The sequence below is a fragment of the Barbus barbus genome (genome assembly GCF_936440315.1).
Source record: "Barbus barbus genome assembly, chromosome: 22".
NCBI classification, from domain to species: domain Eukaryota; kingdom Metazoa; phylum Chordata; class Actinopteri; order Cypriniformes; family Cyprinidae; genus Barbus; species Barbus barbus.
In genome coordinates this window covers 4,754,086-4,767,482 of record NC_136750.1, presented here as the reverse complement: position 1 = coordinate 4,767,482, position 13,397 = coordinate 4,754,086, and the positions used below count along the sequence as shown (strand labels likewise).

Genomic DNA, 13,397 nt, shown 5'->3' with positions numbered 1-13,397 from the left:
GTGATAAAAAGGTCTGCACTTGGCAAGCACAAAATACAGAATGGTAGGCAAGGAGGCAACAAGACAGATGGGCGTTTAATAAATACACACTTTTGAAAACAGATTTCATAGAAACCTTACAAAGATTAGTAATAAACTCAGCAGATCTCAAAAGTAAATATATATGCATTGGCTATAAACGTGTGTGTGCATGGTTCTTCAGCCCAAGGACTCTAAGGGTAACGTGTCTTGTCCACGAGTCCCAACAAGCCCTCTGCAGTGCCCCTATGCCATCAGTGGAAACAATCTTCTCACTCCCAGAATAATAATATATAATTACAACAATAACAACAGCCTTGAATGAAACACTGGTAAAGATGGGCAACATCGCCCCATGTGTACATAGAAGGTGATGGTATGCACCCTTGGAGGGGTGGGTATAACCCTGGATAAAGATATCAATGGTGAGGAGTGACGCTGTGCCTCTTGCTATCTCTGCAACAGATCTGGCATGATGAGGAAACACAAGCATCATTCCTGTATTTTATCTCTTTGCCTTTCTTTTGACATCCGCCTGTATGTACTAGGCTCAGGGCAGACAGACACTTTGTAGGATATCTGCTGTCCTCCATCAGAGAGAGGGAGACAGGCAGCTACTACTATATGCAGGCAAGAGAGACAGCAGGGAATTGGAGCAGTCTAGAGCCTTCAATAACAGAGATATAAGTATAGAGAGAGAGAGAGAGAGAGCGGGTAGCAGAGTGCTGAGACATGTCTGATAGTAGAAGGGAAGGGAAGTCCCCTATACCTACTGAAGATCTCCATCATACAGGCCACATCAAAAGAGAAGAGGCAAAGGGAAAACAGTGCAAAATGAAGCAAGGGTTTAACAAACAGAGAGAATTACAAACATTAACCTGACAGCGCCTCTATTTATGTAAAATCACTGTACTACCAATGACTCGAGCAAGAATGCTTGCTAATAAAGCTATGGAACCTATGACTAAGAAAGCTTTACTCTTGGCAATCCAATCCTTGGAAGATGAATCTGCTTAAAAGTATGAAATAGCTTTGACCAACTAGAATCATGATCAATCTACAATCAGGAGATACATTTGGCTGAATTTCCCAGAAATCCTAAACAGAAACATTAACAGACATGGAATTTTCTTGTTAGCTTCATGTTTAGCTCTATTACAGACTTTAAGATTAAGGGTATTGGTAATGTTGCACAGCTGATGTCCAGAGTTTTCCTGTTGAAACGATCAGCTTAGACCATCCTGAATTTCCATGTTGGTTGAAAACAAAACATATGCTCGTCATCAGGGGTATTTGGCCAGCATGCTACTCCAGAGTCTCCAAATGTTGCAGAAGACTTCTCCAGCACGCCTCTCTCTATTCCCTTTTTACATTTACAAGCTTGATTGAGGACTTTCTCAAGTCAGAAGAGAAGATTCACACATACTGAGTGTTTTTCTGAGAGGCTTCCAAAGAGCCTGATCAAACAGCAGTCCAACAAACCCACAGGCAGTTGATGATCATAAATCTAACCTTATCAGTTGTCAGAGTAAAAACTGTTTTTCCTTTGTTTTCTCTCTGGAATTGGGGAGCAAGTCCAGGGTCATACCTGAGATCCTGCCAAAGTGCTGGGAAGGAAAACAAGACTTGGAATGTCTAAGAGCATCCATCCTTAAAAATGCTATATTCTGCAGTTGTACAAAGACGCTCCCAGCCATTAATTAATGTGCAGTACAGAGTATCCACAGAAAAAAAAATCTGGGGCCTCATATCTGATACCCTCAGATCTGATACCCTCATATCAGTATACGACACATAGCCTCTGCAATAACATTCTGTTGGAATGCTGGGGCAATCTTGCAGAAAGATGGATGCAGTGCAAGCAGAAAATAACAAGATGACAGCAAGGAAAATAAACAGTCTGACAAGCCCCTAGATGTGTGTACAAAGGTGGCGGGAAGTGGCACCTGCAGTCCTATAAAAAAAAGGTGTGAACTAGAATGAGTCTTTCTCTGCAGGCAGTGCTTGAAGTGTCATCTGCCCTCTGCCCAGATCCCTGTCATATTGAGTAAACACGGACAAAAGACCCCACAGGGCTATAGAAGAACAGGTCACAACTGGTACAAAAGTAGAGACCTGCATAAGAAACAAATAACCTTAGCAGTAAAAGTTATTAAACAAACAAATGAGTTGTATGGGTATGGTTATTAGGCAATGCAGAAAATAAGGACACAAAAAGCAGCAGAAACATGAGGGGCACCAGAACGAGAAAAAGTGAGACTGAAAAACAGACGACAGAAGGCAGTGAAACCGTAAAAGGAGCAGAAGAGTGAGTGAATATATTTTCTGATAGTCTGATCTGACCCTATGTGGTAAGGTTGATAGTCCTGCCGTTTCTTGAACCTGTCCACACTCGCCCCCCACAAACCCTGACAGAGGAGCCTCTCTCCATACATTCCACAGAAAGAGAAAGAGATGAAGGAGAAAAACAAAGTACAGAGGCTACAAAAAGAAAAGAAAAAGAAAAATAACAAAATTAGAGAGGTGGAGTAAGTAAGTGAGAGAAAACAAAAACTGAGGCAGGAAGCACAGGAGGTAGGAGAGTGAGAGGAAGGGAGTGCCAGTAGGGGGAAAAAAAGGATTCATCGGGAGGTGAATACTTGCCAAACCTCAGCTCATTTCTTAAGATAATGCCAGACAGACAAACTCATACTGTCTGAACCTTGCTTGTAATCCTCCCAGTCAACTGACAGTACAATGGCTTGACTTGGTGCAATCAGAGAGACCTGGCAAGCAAAGGAAAGGGAGAAAGGCTAAGAGACTGGAAAAGGGGGTGGGAACCAAGGCCCAGTACAGATGACCCAAGTTCGGCTATAACAGGCTACTACTGGTCCAAGTGGCAGGAATGAGGGCAGCTCCAGGCCATGCAGATGGGACTAATGAATGGAAATACTGGGCCTCTGAACTGAGCAGTGATTAAAGGGAGCAGACATTATTAAAAAGAGAGAGAGATAGGAAGAGGAACAGGAGAGAGAGTCAGAGACATCTGTAAGGTACTAAGCATTAAAAAGGGAGAATTTGCTCTCTTTTACCATGAGCTGAGATGGAAATCAAACTGCAGTTAGGCAGCGCTTATCTGCATCCAGAAGGCACAAAAGAAAGGGCAAACAGAGGTTAACCTTCAACTGCTCTCTTTAGTGAAAGAGTCGGTGAGTATGTATGTGTGTGAAGAGGCATTACATCAGGAGTTTGATGCTATTTCCCAGGACCAGCCTCCCCTAGCTGTAAAACCCAGCTTGTCTCTGTTGACAGGAAATTGTATCAGAGTCTAAACAGCGCATACATTTCCTGGGGTGAGATGCTCGTGGGGTGACGGGGCACACCCTGGATGACCATGGCATAGTTAACGGTAAAAGGAAAGATTGGAGGGGAGGGGACAAGACAGGAATAAGAACCGAGGCCCCAGGGATCAGACAGTCACCTCTAACAAAGTACTGTTTACCAAGAACACACACAACTCCTTCCCGCCTCTCTCCTCCCGGGGGGGATTCTCAGCAGAAACAACCCAGTGTACCTCCACCTCCTTCCCATGAGTGCCAGGCCTCAGACCAGGGAGACAGTGCTAATTCCTGCCCCAGGCTGCTTGGCCTTGGTCACAAACACTCCACACACAGATCGCCTGGTGAGACGGGGTGGGAGGGAGACCCTTAGCCCCAGTACAGTACAGAAGAACCCTCTTAATTGGAGTTTGTTCTGTGGCGTCTTGTTTGCCTGGGAATAGGAGGAGGAGGTGGAGACAGAGGAGGGGTGCAGAGGTAAGGGGGCCGTTTCCCAAGGTTTTCAACAACAGGGATTAGGCAGAGGACTGAAACTCAATAGGGTCGTCTCGGACACTGGAAATGGATCTCAGGGTATCCCGCCGCACAAGGCTGAAGCCAAAACTGCAGAAAAGCAACACGCATAACTAACAACACCCACGGTATTGTGGGAGCTACAGAATATCCTTCCAGCTGAGTTCACAGCTAATCAGAACCCTCGAGGGGACGTTTGCACACAGGAAGGGTACTTCTAATGGAGAGGAGGAATGTTTCAGACATGAGAGTCAGCGGTTCTGTCTGCCCAGAGGGTGTGCTGAGAGACAAAGTTGATAGGCAGGCTGTGCCAAGAGTGTCTGATTCATCAGCCAAGCAGTGGAGGATGAGAACGAGTGTGTATGTGAGGCGGTTAGAGTCGGCAGAGCATTGGATGACTTCTCTGGTAGATGCCAAGCGCTCAAATTCCAAAAGCTTTGACTTGAGAAAACAGTAACATGTCAGAGCCATGGCCTAGTTATATGCACACGTTCCAAACACATCGAGCTGTGGTGCTCAAGTAAGAAATGCACGTTTTAATCTTGACTGTACCCAATTCCCTCTAGATGCTCTTGCAAATTTAAAGACAGAGTCCAGTTTTTGAAAGGATGACAGCTGCAGAAAAGTTGGAGGCAGCTAGTGGTTTTCCTATCTCTGCTTCAGCTCAGATTCAGTCCTCCCTCGCCCTCCTGGATTCCATCACCTCTCCATCACCATGGCAACTAAGCTGGACATACAGCTACACAACAGGTCCTGCTCAGTGTCCCGCCGATAGGTCTTTGGCCTCCGACCAAAAGCACTCACAGGGCAGGGACATATATTTGAAGTTGCTATTCAAAGCATGCACAAAACAAAAACAAGATGACAGCAGGATTTGAAATCTTCACTGGCAAATAATGAAGACCAGAAACATCACTCTAACATTCAAAAATTTAAAGATAAAAATGATCAAGATTCATTGTGAATGTTTGACTAGTTTAAATGTATAATGCTGTGCCTTTTCAACTCTTGGGTTTTCAAAATTGAAAAATTAACCTCAGAACAAAAACAAACAAGTTGTAAGAGGCTGTGAAGGCTGAATTATACTTTCTGAGTGTGTTGAAAACCCCCCAAAAACATAAGGCCAACTCTCTGCCTTGTATGTACAAGCTTGAGGGCTCTGAAATAAATATCCACTCCAAACATTGCCTCTGACTGAATCTATTTAGGTTGTCTAAATGTTTATCTGTCTTGTCTTGTAGCCCTCTGCAAGCCAAGAGGTCATGTTTTCCAGTGCTTCCAAAATAACAAAACAAATTGTGTGGTGTGAGTTCAACAAACGTTGAAGTCTCCATCATATTCAGGCTTCAGCTGTTCTCTTATCCTGAAGGCGAGCAGATTCGAGGCAGTGGCATCAGACGGTGCAAAGATCAACATAACCTTAATAAAATGTCAAAATAATAATAAATGATAATACAGCTTGCACTCACTACATTTCCAGTATACTTTCCCACCATTGGAAAGAGAGCGGTAGCACAAGCACAACAGATTTGGGAAGCTTATAAAAGGCCTCGTTCAGAGCACCAATGGATAAGGTTTTACAGACACAGACCAGGAAGCTTGTTTGTCCGAGAATCATAAATATTGTGCATCTCCCATCCTGTATCTTAATCTAATCTGGGTTGTTCTAAAGAGATGGGTCAGAAGCGTAACAATGCAGGGCTTTCTTTGGGCTTACCCCTGTAATTAATTCCTGTTTCCTCAAGCAGTTGAAAAATACTCTATAAATGACCGTTTAACTTTGTTCTCCAGAGGGGCTGCCTCTTCCCGCATTGCAAGGCTCAAAATGGCACTTACAACCACAGGCCTCACAGTAGTACTACCCACAGTGCCTCAGGCTCTGATCCACCAGTTATGCAGCCCTTCCAAACAAACAGTCTGTTTGTCAGGAGCAAGGGGGAGCCAACCGTGGCTGCTTTTGCCTTAATATAGTCCTGCTGATCTGTTGCCTGGCTTGGGCACTGGGCTACACAGAAAACCCATGTCAGATGTCGCTTATGGGCAGCAGTGTTTGAAATAGAACGCCGTCGTATTGCTGTGCTCGTACTAAAGTAAAAAAAAACAAAAAAAAGAAGAAAGATACAAGGAAGCGTTCTGGCTGCTCTTAATGCTGGACTTAGAACAGGATCTGGCGAAGAAAGGGGCAGTTCAGGAAGTCTTGAAGAAATGAATCTTGAAAACAGGAAGGTGCTGAGGATGCAGAAAACCCCTCCTACATTCTGCACAGGGTCAGGGCTCCCCTGTCTTTTTTAAATGCGGGAACTGTCAGCAATGTGTAAAGTTCAGAAGTTCACCCCAAACATTAAAGTCAATTGGGTTTATTTGACTAACAACAGCTAAATGTGCATAATTCCATAAAACAACTTCCTGAGCAATAATTGTCATAAAAACATGCTTATTTGGGGATTAGAATTTAGCTAATACCTGACACACTAATTATTTTAAAAGACACTTGAGGTTTCTTAAACAAATCAGAAGCTCCTTTAAACACTTGGTTAAAACAAAAATCTCAAATGTCACAGAAAATCAAAATTAGATCAGGGTGAAAATATACTCATTCTTCAAAGAAACATGTGTAGTCGCAAAGCACAACACACAATAAAACTGTTTTGGATTTGGTTGTCCTTGAGGTTGTCCTTGAGGACGGATCCAATTTGTAAATGTGGATGCAAAGTGGCTGCAAAAGCAGGCAATACACTCAGCATGTTCGCTCATATTCGCAGACACCATCCCTCCGTGCAGATAAAGCTATGTTGCGTTTATAAAAACGTATTACAGTATAACGAGAATGTCACGTAAAACGCGCAATCTGATGGATGGATAAATCAAAAGTAGATATGATTTGTGTCTGTGAATATTAAAGTGCAAAGAGACTGTTATATAGATAATTTTATTGTTTCTGCATGTCTCTGAGTGGCACTAATAAACACTAATGGTGTTTTCAGCATCTACATAAACATGAACATCGGCAGAGCTGCTCTGAGAGAAAACTTAAACATTTTCTAGTTTTATTTGAGAAAAACCATTGTCAAAATACACTCCGAAACTCAATGGACCACTACAACCCGTCAAAATAAAAGTTATATTTAACTTGAAATTATGACAAATGTATTAGCATTGTACAATGTACTTCAAAGTTATAATAACAACAACAATAAAATTCTTTATAATAATGAATTTAAACATTTTTTTAATGAATATCATGTTTGTCCATGTTGTGCAGAACTTTGCCAAAAATAAAAGTTGTTCAATTTTCATATGATAACATTATAAAAAAAAATACTTAAAATGTTAAAGTGTGATATAGATATACATACGGTGAATAGCTTTATTTTTTAATTGTTTATTTAAAATGAAATGAAATTTATAAAAAAAAATTCAGAAGGGAGACATCAATACTTTCATTAAAATGGTTTCAAGTTTGTTGTAATAAAGGATTTGTTCACTCAAATAATTTGTTCTTATTCTTTTAACAGTCATTGTTACTGATAAGAATTGTTTAATATATGCCGTGATACCGTGATATTTTCTGAGACGATTATCATACCGTGAAAATCTCATACCGTTACAACCCTTCACCAGTACTTCCTGTACTATTGTGCTGTTAACTTACATACGAGAGTCAAAGTACATCTTTGATGCATGCTAAAAGCTAGACTACTGGAGTTGATGGTAGCCATAATTTACTTTCCATGATCCTGATAAAAGCTGTAATTCTTTTAGTTCTGTCCTTGCAGTGCCAGAAAAGGACAATGACAAAGCTGGAGATTAAAATATTTTGAAATCTGGCTCATAGGTGATCCAAAAGCATAGTTTTTTCTGTGCAGTAAGCCAATTAATCATGCACAAAAACTAGGGAGTAGATTTTAAGGATGTGTCTACATTTTCTGTAGACATTAAAAGTATGATGGGCAATGAATCACGAGAAACAAATTCTTATTGTTGCCTCTGATCAGTGGGAGACGACCTTGGCGTCTAGTGAATTCCACTGCGTTAGGATCATCTTTTTGCAGCAAAATTTGCTACAATCTGTTGAGCCAGAAACAAAACCTGTGCGATATACCATTCACCCGATGTACATAACTGCTGGATGGTATCCATCACCAATACCAGGGCCCGTAATCCGTCTCCAGTTCCTACGGCACTCCAGAAGGACGACGGCTGTCAGCTAACCCGAACTAATGAGACCTGGACTTCAGGGATTAAAGGCAATTATTCTGGGTGGTGGATCAACTCAGTATCACTGTAGTTATGGTATAAGTGATGTACCATCATCAAATCTTCCACCTCTATGAAATCCTTTATACTGTTCGAAATCAGACGTCATGGTCTCAATTACAAATAACCTCAAATTTGTTTGGTGGTTCCTCTAATCAGAATGGGGCCTATTATGTATGCAGTGTGACGGAATGCTTGCCACACCGCATGACCACATCTGTCCTGTCTGCATGGAATGAAAGTAAGGCGATTTATTGAATATCCACCATATATTCACAATGTATTTTGGCTACAAATATTAAAATATATTTTAAAGATATTTATTTATTTAGAAATATTGTCCAGTCCAATGTGAAAATGTATTACGTCATCTCGCCATTTACGGCCAATGGCTAATCTTGGAATGGTGCAGAGAGCAAAGATCATCGCCCCAAACTAAATAAACCTTCAAACCACACAGCCCTACAAAATCACTTTCATCCCTCCCTGCCCAGGGCGGGGGTAAAGAGAAAGCTGCCTAACATCTGTTGGGCAACAGAGGCAGGGCAGAGGATGACTCCCTAAATACACCAACTTTCTCTCTTTCGTTCAAGTCTCCCACGCCAACACGCCTGGACTGCTGCTCAAAGCTACTCAAACACATTCATCGCTCACTTTTAATGTGCATTTACATTCTATCCTGCCCGCAGCCCAAACACACACAGATGGAATTTTGAAAAAAGCATGAAACTTCATCTGAATTGCTCAATCCACTTCTATGAAAACTCGCCTGCCTCTTCCGCCCCAGACTGATCTCTCTCAACGAGCACAGTCCTGACTACCGAGACAGGGTTTTTGCTTGCCCATGTATTGATCTAAAGCAGTGTTTCCAACTCACAAAGTGCGACAAACTACGACAGACCACCAAAATGACTGGAAAGGCCATCACCGGGTCCGAATCATTACACACGCTTACATTCAAATTGGCCACTTAGCATACCTTTTCAACAGCCCCATGTGTTTATCATTACCCAGAACCCTCTAAACGGCCAAACATTATTCTAGCACTCTAAATAGAACTGCAGCGTTTAGCTCCATTCTGTACTGGATAACCAATGCCCTGCTAATGATTTATAAATCCTTGTAATTAGCGAAAGAACGCTGATGGGTCATGACTTTACAATCACAAAATGTCATCAAGTCGTTTAATTAGGAAACCAAGAGGGCTTGATGACAAATGTGCAAAGAAACAAAATGGGGAAGCAAAAGCAATAAGTAGGCCTACTTCTTGATCTAACTTATCTAGAAAGAAAGTTGTGCAAAAAGAGTGACCTCAGACACTAGCAATCAGGGAAATGCTCGCATGTCCCCCTCCAGGACAAAACAAAACTGAGCGTGGATTCTCTGAAGGTACCCACCTGTGGCCCAAAGTCTCAATGAAAAATATTCAAGATGATGTTTTCTGGAACGTCAACTCTACCAGATTCTAAGTGCAGCCCCTATGTAAGAAAAGTCTGTTTGAAACAGTGGAAGCATACGGGCATCATTACATTCTAGTAGCAGACAGAAAACGGAGATCCCATCTGAGAAGTGGTAGCTTAATAAACACTATCAGTAAATGATCAAAGCTACTGGAGGAAAAAGACAGGAAATTTTCTTTTCATCCTTCTCTTTTTAAGCTGATAGAAAAATAACAGTGATTGTGAAACATCACCATCATCAGTATAATCATATACATTTCATACAAGCTACACAAAATGTAGCTTCCCAAGATTCAAACTACTAAATTTAAAGCAGTTAAACTACAGTTAAGTGTTAGGCAAACTGTAGTGTTAGCTATGGTACAAGTTACTAAAGAAAAGTAGGTAATTACACTGACATTACACAGAGGGGTATTATCTTTCATAAATACATAACCATCCAATTGTTTTATCACAGCTGTATTTTTCTGGCAACAAAACAACAAGGGTTTCTTAAAAATTAAACGGTTATTTATTTAAAAAATGTAAAAAAAAAAAAAAAAAAAAAAAAGGAATTCAAATTGAAAAGGTACATTTACATTAAATTCAGCTGCTACATATGATGTTTAATTATTGTTAATTATTAATATCCACTCACTCAGTTCTAAAGCTGTGTGCGCATTACAGTAGCATTTTGTCACACTAAAACACAACTCTTTGGAAAAGCTGTTAGAGACATCCTGAACTGCACAGTGACATGGCACTTCTACCACCACAATATACTTTAAAACCCAACTCAAGTTGTACATATACACCATATATTTGCGGTTATGAACTCTAAACATTGTTTTATCTCTAACCAGAGCTCCAACTGTGCAAAATGAGATTTTGTTGTGTAGTGATTATGATGATAAGCATATGTTTAATCCATCAGCACAGTTGTCTTTCTCGCCATATTTTATTCTGACAAGATCGTCTGAAGAATTAGAGAGAGAAAGCCAACAGGTGAAAGAGAACAAGTCGGATTATACGTGACCGAGCTCAACATTCCTGCCTGGACAAAAATAAAGACATGATGATAAAAGTTCACTCCGCTGTCCTACTGTCTCTCATCCTCTGTCTACGCCTTTCACACGTCCCATAAAACACTGCAGCGTAACTGCATAGCAATTTTCGGCTAAATGCATGAGGTGGTAAAAAGCTGTTAATGTAGCGAAAATGAAAAGAAGTCACATTCTTACATTCAATCATTACACTTGCTTTTCCTGGAAAGCACTTCTTAAAACTTGTATTGTGCCGGAATCTTGAGATCTCTCGGTTTCTTTCTCTCCCGAGCAGAAAGCATGAGGGCTTTGTTACCCAGCAGTCATGTTGTCCTAACCTCTCTGATCACACAAAAGACACTCACATGCCAAATGTAGGCATCCATTTACGCCTCTTTAGAAGCAGAACATCAAAAGAGTCATTACGCCCACAGGAGGAACAATACACAGATACAAACCTCTATCTGCTGCCGGAATCATAAACATCAGTGTGCAAATAAACTATTTTTTTTTAATCACCTACAAAAGCTTATGCATTTAAATAAATAGACCCAAGATACATCGTACGAGTGAGTATTACGAGACATTTAATATGAATTTGGGTTGGTTTAAACTGAGAGCTGAGAGGTTTTCATCCAGACACATTTCCTTTCAAAAGGAAATCTTTTCAAAAGGCTTGCAAAAGCATATTTAAATCTGTTCATATACTTAGAATAGCAATTCCCCAATTAGTAAAAAAATTACTCATTCTGGCACAACCTGTTGCATCTTTACAATACTAACCTATATTTTAATCCACAACTAATAAGAATATTTTCAAACACTTAAATTGGATCTGTAAACTTTGAAATTGAGCTGGTCATCAGGTCAACTACATATTTTATGCTATTTAAAATGCAACTCTTAAATAACCCATTCTGTGGATTATCTATTCTGTGAAAGATTCTAATTTATTCAGTCTAGTGCTATTTATTTTCCAGAACAAAAAAAACATGGATTCTGTCTCACAGGTATCTCATTTCAAAGAGCCGAGTGTCTGGGGTCTGACTAATACACACTGAGGGGTTTGTTTTCATCAATAGCTATCATCAAACTGTGAAGAAATTACCATTTTTTAATAAAGACATGCAATTAGAAATCCATAAATCACATAAAGTGAATGTCAACTTAGACATTTCAGAGAAAAGCCAACTAAAAACACGCTAAGTGATTATGCACACCACTAGAAAAAGTTGCATTTACATACATAAACATGCATTTAACAGCCAAAACTTTCCTATAAGAGACTCCAGAGTTTATGACCAGACTAACAATCCTAACAAAACACGTGTCAGAGAAAAACTTGTCTGATGGTTTTAATCTTTTCATATTTACTGAGATAACTCTATAAGCGCCTCCAAGGCCAACAGGAACATCATGTTGTGTTTATACAGTTACAGTTATGATTAAAGTCACTGTCAGAAAAAAGAAACTCAAGGAAAACTGAAATGGTTTCATTCATGGGACAGAGAGTTTCTTATGCTTGCCACTTCTAGATACTTTGTTTCAACACACTTTGGGAAAAGGAGTGTTCGTGCATTCCAACACAAAATCGTTTACGCTCAGATTTTGTAAACTTGTATCTTTATTTCATAATCTGTTTCCTCACATCATACTCTGTTGTTTAAAATTGTTCAAAATTTTAAAACTTTGTTATACACTTTAAACGTTGTTTCTACAACAATTTTGCATTTACTTGGATATTTTGTTTCCAGTCTTTAAAAATTGTTTCTACTCTTTGCACTTTTGTATATACGCCCTTTAACACATTATTTCTACACTCTTTACATTTTGGGAAAAGGGTTGTTTATGTTTGCCCAAACAAAACTTTTTCACTTGGTACATCTATGCATTACGCTTTGGCATCTAGACAGTTTACAGTGAAGTCGAGTTTGGTGTAAAACCTTCTGCACACTTAAGTCTGAAGGAGCAAGGATCCTCGTGCGTTCCCGAACAAAACAAGTCATTTTGAACACTTGGCATTTTACACTTTCTCCTCATGTATGATGTCTGCGGTGCTGACAGCTGCGTCTCGTGCAGGAAAAAATAAGTGAATACACATGAACTGCTACACTGTTACACTTCTCACAGCACGCCGCGGTGGGCGAAGACTCTCTGAAGTTTCTTACCTTTCACAGGAGGGCAAAAGCTGCTTGCAGCCGGACACTCTAGCAGTGAAACACATTCTCTTGATGGCAGATCCGCACGGGGCCCTCCATTAGACGCGGGCGCAAAGTGCAAAACAACGGGGGGGAAAAATAATAACGATACGCCGTTTCACTGGCTTTCTGTCCCAGACGCGTGAACACCGCGGAGTCAAAGTACGTACTCAAACCTTCAGATCCCGGTGAAGTTCGTAGTAGGTGAACCCTACTCTATCCTCTCTTTTCCCTGCACACGTTCCCTCTCTCTACTACTATTATTACTACTACTGCTGCTGCTGCTGCTGCTGCTGTCTTTTTCTACACACACGGAGAGAGAGAGGGGATCATATTGCTCAGCAGCTCGTCAGAGCAGGAATGTTCCAGCCCCACAGCAGCAGGGCAGAGCTTCAGTCTGCAGGGGGTTGCCCTACTGCTGCTGTGTGCGTGTGTGTGTGTGTGTGTGTGTGTGTACCTAATGAATATTACCAACACACCCGCCTGCACCCCTACAACCACAATCATCCTCAGCCTGAATTTGTTTCTAACTGGAATTCTTTTCACTTTAACATTTATTTACATTTAGTTAAGTAATATTTAGTTATTTAATTTTAATATAATATTTGTAAA

The 13,397-nt window shown here is 40.6% G+C and overlaps 1 protein-coding gene across 2 annotated transcripts in view; it reads right to left on the bottom strand.

Moving 5' to 3' along the window:
- The window catches only part of LOC306888606 (cell adhesion molecule-related/down-regulated by oncogenes-like), a 40,414-nt gene extending 27,230 nt beyond the window's left edge, over positions 1-13,184 (bottom strand). Inside the window, exon 1 of one of the 2 annotated variants that reach the window (XM_079447035.1) lies at positions 12,756-13,184. The gene's annotated coding sequence lies outside the window, so the exon portion shown is untranslated. The remainder of the gene's footprint in view (positions 1-12,755) is intronic. The other variant, XM_079447036.1, reaches the window with a different exon arrangement.
- Between the last annotated feature and the right edge of the window lie 213 nt (positions 13,185-13,397).